The sequence below is a fragment of the Arvicanthis niloticus genome, chromosome 7, assembly GCF_011762505.2.
Source record: "Arvicanthis niloticus isolate mArvNil1 chromosome 7, mArvNil1.pat.X, whole genome shotgun sequence".
NCBI lineage: Eukaryota > Metazoa > Chordata > Mammalia > Rodentia > Muridae > Arvicanthis > Arvicanthis niloticus.
This window is the reverse complement of record NC_047664.1, coordinates 16,238,252-16,250,280: the sequence shown is the minus strand read 5'-3', so window position 1 is coordinate 16,250,280 and position 12,029 is coordinate 16,238,252.

The window sequence follows — 12,029 nt, the reverse complement described above, 5'->3', positions numbered from 1 at the left end:
TTATCTAATTTTATTTTTCATTTATACTTTTATTTATCCTTTGAAAATTTCATATATGTATTCAATGAATTTTTGATCATATCAAGTTGACACTCTGCCTTTCAACTTGCCTACCCTTGGATATTAAGTCACATCTCCCTCCCAACTTCATGCTGTTCTTTCATTATTTATTTATTTATTTACTTATTTATTTAACTAAATCCAGTTAATGCTGTTCATGTGTACATGATGTGTGGTCATTCACTGGGCATGGGAAACCTCCTAGTGACATATTCTAGTCACTCTCTCATTCCCCAGCAGGCGTCAATTGTCAATAGCTCCTCAGCTAGAGGTGAGGCCTCAGGAGACCCTCCTGTCTCTGTGTTGGAAGTTTGAACTGGCTTGATATTTTCTAGGTCTTCAGTAGATACCCAAAACTACTGTGACTTCATGTGAACAACAGTCATGTCATACCCACAAGACAGTATTTCATGGCTCTGCCTATGCTTCAGCTTTTCCCATTCATCCTGCCTTCTTTTACATGATGTTCTCTGGTCCTTGTGGTGGGTTTGATACAGATGTCACATCTGTGCTGAGCATCCACAGTTACCTGCTGTCAGCAATCTGGATGGTATTAACTACTCACTGCCTAAGAAGCTTCTCTGACCAAGGTTGGGAGCAGCACAAAGCTGGTTCTAAACATAAATATTTAGTAAGCAACTTTACAGCATGCCCACTTAGAAAAGTGAGAGCAGCACACTATCCTTTAGTCTATAGCTTCTGACTAGGTTTATTTATAGCATCAGGCATTAACTTCCTCCTGTGGTTACCCCCACAAACAATCTTGACTGATAGGGTAGCTTATGCCTATAATTTAAACACTAAGGAGATAGCGACAATAGGATGATCAGGAGTTAAAAGTTCAAAAATATCTTTAGTTACACTGTGAGTTTGAGGCTAGCCTGAGCTATATGTAGCTCTGACTCAGAAAACCAAAAAAAAACCAAAAAAAAAAAAACAAAAAAAAAAAAAAAAAAACCCAAAGACAAATAAGCAAACAAAAATGAAACAACCAAAGTATAGATATTGTTATTTAGGTGAATAACTAGCTATGACTGGAATTTTATTCCTTCATTTCTTTTTGTTTGTTTGTTTTGGTTTTGTTCTGTTTTTCAATAAGACTCTGAAGAAACAGGGTTCTGTTACTTCTATGTGTCTCTGGATTCACAGACGAAAACATATTGGATATATTTGCCACAGGGGAAACATCCAATATCACCTGGTAGGGCCTTCACGCCTGTGCTCTCTCACTGCATGTGTCTGGCGCTTCTCTAGTGTGAAGTGAGACTGTTGCGAACTGGCTTTCCAGTAAGGGTCCTCATTAAGTGGTGCTTGATCCTGTTTAAGTGAATACATGAGCAATGTGCAGAGTAGGTATAATTATCTTGATCAGTGAGTGCTAACATAGATGCCATCACATTTCCATAGCGCTGTTAACATTTACAGAATCTGTGACCTCAGGGTGTGAGCAACCCTGCAGTTCCCAGAAACCTATGAGCTGAGGAGAAGCATCAATTTCCTTAAAGCTGCATTTTTTTTCATCCAAAAAAAAAAAAAATGTAAAACAGGTCTGAATGGATGGCTTTTATGTCCCAATTTATTCTGAGGAACCAGAGTCATACTCTAGTAACTATTCCTGGGAAAAGAGTCAAATACTTAAAAATAAATAAAAATCTGAAATCCCCCATATTCAACCCCATGGCCTGTAGAAAGATCATTCAAGAAGACATAGACTCTTTAGTATTAAATAATCTAATTAAAGCACGAAAACAAGGATTTTTTTTTTTAACCTTGACTGACCATTGTTTTCATTTTGGAGGAATGTTGCATTGTATATGGGTGGGAAGTAGAAAGTTTGTCTTCACTATTAAGCTGAAGAGACATTTTCTTTTCCTTCTCTGTCTCTTAATGAAGCGTAAGAACTTGATTCTGGCTTTGCTGGACTAAAGTTGTAGTCAGTGTTCAAGCTCTGGAGATAACAAAGGGAATAGGAAGCCCCAGACTGTATTTTAAGGAGCTCTGTAGCACACTGTAAAGTGTACATCTACATGAGGACTGGGATGTGGTCTTAGTTTGAAGTGGTCAGTGACAGCTGCATTTCTCACTGTGCATGCCTGTGATACATCACGTAACTTATCACACCAGTACCGCAGTCTACTGTCCTACTGGTGTCATTGTCTAGATGTTTTTTCCCAAGCTTGTTTTATGAGTTCTTACTATAGGTCACCAAATAACTAATTTCTTTTGTGTAATAAAGAAATTTGGCTATTGATTATACCTAAGCCTTGGATAATGAGTCAGTGTCTTAGAAGCATACAAATAGCTTCTAGTGTGTCCATTAAACGATATGTTATGCATCACGTTTCTGGATATTATAGCACCAGAGTGCTAGAATTAGCCCCAAGGATGTATTTTAAATAGTCTTTTCAATGGTGTATTATGCTTTCTGTGGCCTTCCTGAAGGGTGGTGCCTTAGGGTTTCCATTGATGTGAAGAGACCAAATTCAACCTCATGTGCAGAGTAGGTATAATTTTCTTGATGGAAAACATTCAACTGGGGCTGGCTTACAGTTTCAGAGGTTTAGCCCATTATCATCATGGCAAGAAGCATGGCAGCAGGCAGGCAGACATGGTGCTGGAGAAGGAGCTGAGAGTTCTGTATCTCAATCTGCAGGCAACAGATAGGGACTGACTTTTATACTGGGCAGAGTTTGAGAGCATAGGAAACCTCAAAGCCTGCCCCCACATTGACTTACTTTGTTCAACAAGGCCACATCTCTTACAAGGCCATAGCTTCCAAATAGTGATAGTCTCTACAGGGCAAAAATTCAAACACATGAGTCTCTGGGGTCCATACCTATTCAAACCACCAAAGTTGCTCCTGCCTGCCATTCCAGAGTCACAGCTTCTAAAGTGTGACTACTGTGTTTTCAGGTGACCTTAACTTCCACTGCGGTTTTACTCAACAGTCTTTCTCTACAGTGAGCTGAGCAGATCTATCCTCCAGGCTCTGGATTTTAGACCAAATTGAGATTATGACAAAAGTATATATCTCTGTTTTGAAATTTTAGAGGCTGATTTGGTTTCACTAAATGTTATGAAACTTAAAAGATTTAAGGATATTAACATGATTCAAATATATGCTCTAAAGACCTGGTTTTTGGGAAAAATTTATTCCAGGATTCAGACATTTCTATAGACTTTTTTTCACTAAATACAGGGCAGGTGTCCTGATTATTCTTTCTATAATGAGTCTTCAGAGTTAACTACCTTCCCCACACTCACTCACTTAGTCAGAATTGGAGTCATGGCAAGTGGAGGAATATCATTAGGTGGACATGAATGTAGTATTGGCTTAGGCTTCCTTTGAAAAGGAGAAAGAAAAGTATTTATAAACATGTATGTTACAATGAATGTATTCTAAGAAATAGCCTCTTATACTGAGTGAATAAAATGTAGATAATTTAAAGCTCAAGATCTCTTAGAAAAGGGAAGCATCCCTGTTTGTTCTAAGATACTCAGCTAATTGCTGTTTGTTAGCAACACATATTCTTCCACTGCAATGTCTGGAATAATCTGTGAAACTACTGGGTTTCATGGGCCTCAGCCAGTGTCTCAATTCTACCACTGTAGGAACACTAAAATATTCAGCTAAAACATATCTCCTATTATCAAAATCTCCTATGTGAAATAAAAACTTGTTTATAGAACATTTGAAATCTATAACGGTAATAATAAAGACTCACAGAAATTATGAGAAAAAATATGTAACTAATACAATCTCTCAAAACTTAAAATGTTGATTTATAAATTGAGAAATGTGTGGAAATAAAAATTTTTCTGAGACATATTATGTTATTATATGAAGTTTTAATTTTAAAAAATTAATTTATTTTGTATTTTTTGAAAATGCTTCTTAAGTAACCTAAAGCTTGGTAATGATAGCCCACAAAATTAATGTGTCTAGAACTTAATACGTTTAATATATACAGTAGTTTAGTCCTTCAAAAGGTTTACAACAGGGCATGTCACTTATGTTCGGTAGGTAAAGTCATATGCTGCCAAGCCTAAGAACTGAAGTATGTGCCTGGAGCCCTCATGGTGGAAGATAAACCTGGCTTGTTCTATTTCTTCTCTTGTAAAACTAACTTTTATTCTCCTGTAGTAATTGCCTCTAAGGATTACTTCTTCAGTCTGCTAACCTAGACCTGGTTCTGGAAGCTTCTACTCTCCATAAAATCTAATCTAGTCCTAGAGCATTACTAGTCCTAGAGACATACTGCTGAATAAATTCCCCCCTTCGTAGTTCTTTATGATCTCTGGCTGGCTGATTCAACTCAGCTATTCTGGTTCAAACTCCTCTGCAAAGTTACTGATTCAATCTGGCTTCTCCTTTGGCCTCTGGCTTGTTTGTTTGTTTGTTTGTTTTGTTTTTGTTTTTTGGGTTTTTGTTTTGTTTTTGCTTTGCTTGGCTTGGCATTATACAAATTTTGGCAATCTTGGCTCATTTTGTCTTCATCTGTGTTTAGCTTGAACTCTCTTCAACCTGTCTCTGTAAAACTCTCCTGGTAAATCTCTCTCTCTCTCTCTTCTCTCCTCTCTGTCTGTCTGTCTGTCTGTCTGTCTCTCTTTCTGTTTCTGTCTCTCTCTGTCTCTCTGTCTCTCTGTCTCTCTCTCCTCTCTGTCTGTCTGTCTGTCTGTCTTTCTGTCTCTCTCTCTCTCTCTCTCTCTCTCTCTCTCTCTCTCTCCTCCCTGAAGTAGCTTCCCTTTCGGCTCTCTTCTCATGAGAGTTTGGCATATCCTCTTCTGTCAAATGTTTCTCTGATTCATCACTTCATCTGCCATTCAATTAGACAGCACTTTCAAACATGAGTACTTCTTTCTACAAGCTAACTTTACCTTCATTGTTTGGGATTAAAGGTGTGTACTGACGTTGTGGTCTGTATTCTAGCCAGAGGGATTGAAAATGTGTACTAAGGGTGTATCTATATTCCAGCCAGACTAGTCAAATGATGGATTAAAATACATCTACTTTCTCTGACCTCCAAAAGGCAATTAGATACCCCGAATACACAAATAGATGAATAAATGTAATTTAAAACATAAAAGGACTTTACTAGGTGGCTAGAGATATCACTAAGTCGCTGAAGTGCTTCTTCCCTCAAAAATATAAGTATCTTATTTCAGATCTTCCAAAATCACATTAAATGATACATATAATGGCACTGACTTGTAATCCTTGCTTATTATTTTTTTATTGTGAGCCTAACCTTACAATCTGCTGGTGTAGAGTGGAACATTATAAAGACCATTTTATGAAATATATACAAGCTTTTTCTTTACCCTAGACCTGAGCAAAAGAATGCAAGTTCCAGAAAGCGGAACTGGATGTAAGATTTCAGGCCTTCACTGCCCCCAGGACACATTCTGGGTGGAGGACATTATCCCTGAATCAGAGGACACTTGCTGGATTAACATTCCTCAAGCCTCAGGGAAGAAAACTCACCTGTGGGTGAGGAAGGCCCAAAACAGGAAGACGAATTCCTGACCACAAAAAAGATGCAAGTCATCTAGGTGGGGCCGTGGCGGAAGCAAGTGAGAAATAGTTAATCTGAAATAGTTGGTAAATGACAGGGTAGGGCACAGTCACATGGTAAAACTACATTCTTGAGAAGAATGAATGTGCAGAGTGATTTTCACATGACTCTAAATCATTTAGGGTGGGTTCCTATGAAGTGTTCCACTATTTTTATGTTATGTATCCTTGACAACCTCTCACCCCCTTCCCATTCCCCTGGTTTGTGGTTTCTCCCTTAAAAAACCCTTCTCAGACTGACTGGCTTTGTCAATTCAACTCCTGCACGAGTGAACTGAATTAACCTTGGCTAGCCAACTCTCTCCCTAATAAGCCTCTGCTGATTGCATCCAGGTATGGTGTCTTTCGAGTTTGTGGGTGGCCGTGACTTCCCGAGACTTGAGTAAGGGTCTCCCGAGTTTGAGAGTCTTCACTGGATTTGTTTGTTTTGTTTTCTTTCTTTCTTTTTGGGGGGAAGAGTGGAGGTGGTGTTTTGTTTTCTTAGTTTTGGGGATTTTGTTGTTGTATTGGGTTTTTGATAGTTTCTTTTTTTTTTTTTTTTTTTGAAAAAGAACTTTAAGTAGGGTGGGTAGAGAATGGAAGAGGATCTGGAAGGACTTAGAGGAAGGGAAGCGTGTGGTCAAATATATAAATTTAAACAATAAAAATATAATAAATATTAGCATATTATCCATTATCCCCTCTATATTCTTTACGATTACTGTCATGTTTGTAAACTATAAGTTATTTTGCCAAACTTCCTATAATAGCCTCTGAGGTGGGTTTCCTTCTGCTGCCATTTTCAGCATCCTTACCAGCGTGTTTTGCCCAGCATGTGAACGGGCCACATGATTGTAGTGTTACATTGTTCACTGGTCTCCTGGCAGGGTCATGTAACTGCCAGCCCTCTTAGCATGCGTTAGGCCTCCTGTGCCTGGCATGCTTTGTATTTCCTGCCTCTGGATCATTCCTTTTCCAATTCCATATTTTACTCATAAGTATTAGCTTTCCAACATCCCCAAGGAACTCTGTTCTCTCTCACTAACAACGCATTACCTCATTTGTTTACCTTGATCTCCCTAGTATAATTGACGGCTCTTTATTTCAAGAGATCATTCCAAGAATGCATTTAACACATATCATATATATATATATATTTAAGAAAATACACAAAGAATTTTAACCACACATGCCCTTTTGCAACCAATATGGATTTAAGATGTGAGTAATAAATTTGATTTCCAGTCAGAACTCACATTGAAAGACTACATGAAGATGATGGTACATGTCCTCTACCAATTTAATTCCGTTCAGTGACCTCTCTGCCTGGGAAAAAGCCATGCCATTTTATTCTTGCTTCTGTAGGAATAATTTTTCTTTGACTTATTTTTCTTCTGTATCTCCAGTAAGACAGGGTGTATTCTGAACATGGAAAAACACAGCTACCTTTTATTCTCATTTTAAGGATTAACTACTCACATTGACTTGTCTTTTCAGCTTTCATCTGAGAGATCAGACCAACTCCATGTTGAGTTCAGGCTCCATCTTAGAGAACCTGACCTAAGGTTGAAGTTGGGTTAACCACCAGGCCTGCACCTAGCACTGGTCTCCAGGTTACTCTCTAACAACCACCAATCAGGAGGAAAACAGAAGTTATAGTTGTACCTAAACATATTTGCATATAAAAATTTATGGATTAGCTCCCAGCACTAGGCAATCTTTGTAAAGGGCAAAAAATTCTATATTTTCAACCCAATCAGATGTGTGCCAAGCTGGGAACCCCCATGCTTGTTTACTTGCCTCTATAAATGCTTGCTTGAAACTGCACTGGGGGCTTCACCCTACTGTCCTGCTGTGAGGATAGTGTGTCCTGAGCTTGAGCTTGAATAAAGATCCTTGTGGGATTCCATTGGAATTGGCTCCTTGGTGGTTTGGGGGCTTTTGAAATGGGTACAATACATCTTTACCTTAAAAAGGCATCACTGAGCTTTGTAACCCTGTCTGTATAGTTCTAGACTGCAATGCCCTCCTGGGGTGTTCTTCCACACTGCCTCTGCCTCTCCAAACCCATTCTGTATTCATATTTCATAGTGTTATTTTAAAAATGGAAAATGAATCACACGTGGCTGTCTCTCAAGGCAATTTTTCATTCCATAGAAGATAAACACTAACCATCTCCCCATGTTTTGTGATCAGCTACCTCTTGAAACTCAGATTCCGCCCATCTGCCCAGAGCTCTCTCTGTCTACTCTGTAGCTGTGCTATGCAAATGTTCCTCTAGTGTTGGAGACTTCAATAAAAACACGTGCTTTTCTATTCTGAAAGCTCTCTTATCACCTGTCTGTGATATCTTTTTCTGGCTGTTCCTGAACATTGTTTATGTCTCACCTTCTTTATGAATCTTGTGTAAGCTTTCCTGCTTCTTCTTCTATCATGAGCTTCAACACTTAATATCCTCTGGCTGTACCTCATAGAATCACCACAACTCACTGTTATAATCTGCCTCCTCAATTTTGCTATGAGGTCTGTGGATCTGAAGACCAGGGATTCTTCAGTCATCAATGTAGAATCTGCCAGACATGTTTAGGTTTTCAAAAATGTGTGCTGAATTTGTACTGAGGGTAATGCTTTAGGAACTGCCTGTCATTAATATGCTTATATTACTACCCGGAGAATGTAGGATGGAGGACATTAGCTGGAGGAGAGTGGTTCTGATAGCTATCAAACATATACAGGGCCCCAACACATAACCCTGGGTCTTTCCACCCTCTATTCATATCCTTTTAGATTTTTGAACCCATTGTGAACTTTCAGTTCTAATACACAACTGTTTCTCTTGTGAAGGTTATAGTCTCACCATTAGAGATGTTCTGGGGCCTGCCTGACTGACTACCTAGATATTTGTAACCCATGTGATCTGTGTCGACATTTGAGTACAGACAGATCAACTTCCATCCCCATGTCCTCTGTCTTTAATTTTCCTACACTGAACTGAGGCAGAAGCACAATGTGTGAAACTGTTTAATTCCAGACTCCTTTGCTTCTTTCATTTCTTGCTTTTCCTACTTTTTCAATTGTCTTTACTTTTTTTCTTTTTATTATTATTTTTTTTCAAAATAAATCACCTTCCTAGAGATTCTTAACTGGAATTTGGATACTGTAGGATTCTACCTCAGATATCCAGTCTCATAGGAGAGGTTTGTAAATGCTTTTCATGTCCTTCGAATACAGTGTTGACCAGGTTGTCAGTCAAATCCTGAATGCCTGCTTGTTTAAACAGACACTTATGCAGGATGTTCTACAAGGGCCTGAGTGTTTTGTGCTTCCAGTGGCCTTGTTTTATTGATGAAGAACCAAGCAGCAGAAGATCATGTGCTCTGTTCAAGGTCACAGTCTTCCTGAAAGGCAAGTGGCAATCTGGACTAGAATCCTGATAGTCTCCATACATAGACACATGCTTTCAGTCAGGAAGTTTTCATAAATTTAAATAGCTGATTTAAAAAGGATGAAGAGAAATCAAACACTATTAAAACAGAACAAATTGGCCTGAAGATAAAAATAACTCACAGACACATTAAAAACCATTAAAATACTGAGGATAAACTGTGCTGACACAAACTTTGTGTCCTTCATTATATGCTATTTTTTAGTTCTGTTAAATGTTATTTCTCCAATATCCCCTTTAGAAAACTATCTGGCACATAGCTGTAAGATATACTTTGTAAGTGGTGTGTGTGTGTGTGTGTGTGTGTGTGTGAGAGAGAGAGAGAGAGCTAGCGAGAGACAGAGAGAGAGAGAGAGAGAGAGAGAATGTGTTAGTGACTTTTTGTAAGTCAAAGTTGAAGGGCTATGGGGATGGCTCACTTTCCCTTTAAACAAGAGTACCTATGTTTGACTCTAAAACTCATGTTAAAATGCTGTACATGGTCTTATGATACCAGTACAGTGACATGGTCTTATGATACCAGTACTGGGAAAGGAGACACAGGAGCTCACTGGACTGTCAGGTTAGCCTATATAGTGAGCTATAGGCCAAGGTTGTGCCCTGTCTCAAAAAAGGTGGACCATATCCGAGAGAATGACACAGGATGTTGTCCTTTGCTCTTCCATGTACTTGCACACATACTTGCACCTACACATATGGACACATACATGTCACATACATACATATACTCATAAAATAATCATAATTATAATCATAATAGCTTCATTTGTCTTACTTGTGGAGTCATATATATATCCCATATACCTATCAATTTTGAGGGCTCCAGGCAAAATGTGAACCCCAAATTATCTGTAGTCACTTCTACTACAGATGATGAGTTCAACATAGTGTTGGATTGATATAGTAGAGTTTTTATTCAAGTGGTGAACCAAATGTGTATCACTAGATTCTTTGATCCATGAAAAGGTTCTAATGGAACGAGTCACACACAGACATGGTTTGCAAATCAAACTAATTGACATAATGTTGTAAATACTATTGAACAAAACCCACCTGTAAAAGTAATTCTAGGCGGGGTTTCTTAGCCTGTACTCTCCCCCCATGAGCAGGACTGAGAGACCTTGGTTGCCACAGCAAGGTCAAGTGACGGGATCTAGGTGGAGTTACCCACCTTGGCTGCCCGGAACACAGCAGAACTGCCCCTGGCCTTGCCTTGAGACATCTCCGGCCATGACCTGGAACTGACTATGGATTATCCCACCCATCTGAAACCAGGAGGGGTTGTGGGTTGGGTCTTCCCCTTTAAATTGAGAGCTGAACATTAAAGCTTTGGGCCTTGATCAGAGAACTTTGTCTTGGCCTCATCTCTTCTCGCCCTCCTTCCCCTTTCATTTCCAGCCCCCCTTTCAGGTGAATCCAGTTGACTTGTGGCCGCGGGCAGCTACATTAGCCCTTTTTGCTTCCAAGTAATAACAGTGCATTTCTATGCCTACTTTAGGACATTTTAAGCTTCCAAATAAATAATACAGAGACTTTTTTTTTTTTTATAACAAGCTACAAGGACTAATAGCTGGGCATATTCTGATCTATTCCAACCCAAGTAGGCTGCTGGTACAGAGGCATGTGGTCCTTCACATGCGTCTGAGTCTTGCCTTGGCATGCTCTGGTCCATGTGTGTCCTTATGGCTGCACTCAGATTGTAATCTCATGACAAATCCTCCTGGTCTCTCCACATGATGTCTCCCCCTTCTTCTTGTGGTCTTCCTCTACTCTCCTGGACCCCCATACTGGGATCAGAAACCCTTCCCTATTCTCTTCTGCCCAGCTGATCAATTCTTTATTAACCAATTAAGGATGATATAAATCATTTTATACATAACACTGAGAACAGAGATGCTTGACCAAGCCAAATTCTGGACTGCAAGCAGATATCCGGGCATAAAAATTAGCATCAGAATAAACACTGCACAACTGTCCCCCAACACCCAGCTATTGATTTCTGCATGTGTGTGAAGGTACATGTGTCTGGTGGGAGGCCTGTGTAAGTTTTTCACAACTAGGGCCCTTTTTTTGGTACATAAGTTTCATTACTAGGAAATGTTAGAGTTTAATGGTAGTTTTGTTAGATGGACAGGATTTATAGCTTCTCTTGAAGTAGATTTTCAGTGGCATGGCACCTTTTAAAAAATTATTTTGTTGTGCTGGCTGGGCAGTGGTGGCGCACGCCTTTAATCCCAGCACTTGGGAGGCAGAGGCAGGTGGATTTCTGAGTTCGAGGCCAACATGGTCTACAGAGTGAGTTTCAGGACAGCCAAGGATACACAGAGAAACTCTGTCTCAAAAAAACTAAAAAAAAAATTATTTTGTGTTTTTTTTTAAGTGCATCTCTCTATAGCTTAAGCTGTCCTTAAACTCATAGCAGTCGTCCCTCCTCAGTTTCCCGGGTGCTAAGATTAGACTCATCTTAATACCAGTTCAGAAACATGATGTGTAATACCAGTGATAGAGATCTTAATGTACACAAGTTTAGATTATGATGTTTAGCAGATTGTAACTTACATTCATGAGAAGAAACTCTGCACAAACCATCTCCTGTCTTATCTTCATTGTATTGGAAGCTTTTTCTAAAGCTACCATATCCTAGAACCTTGTTAATGCCCTAAATAGAAAAATGCTACTTATCTTGAAGGTGTATGAGCTGTCATTAATTGATACTCTTTTTTTTTCAAATGAACAACTCAAAGGAATGATTTTTTCTTTAAAAAAAAAAAAAAAACAAAGAAAAAAGAAAAGAAAAGAAACCAGAACATCACTTTGCCATAATTTATTTTAAAAAATAATTTCATTTATAGTTATTTTCCTGTGTGCATCTGTGCATGTGTAATTCTGTGCATGAAAGTCATGTTATGTGCATGGAGATCAGAAGACAACTTTGTGCAATCAGTTCTCTTCTTCCTGTGGTCTTTGGGT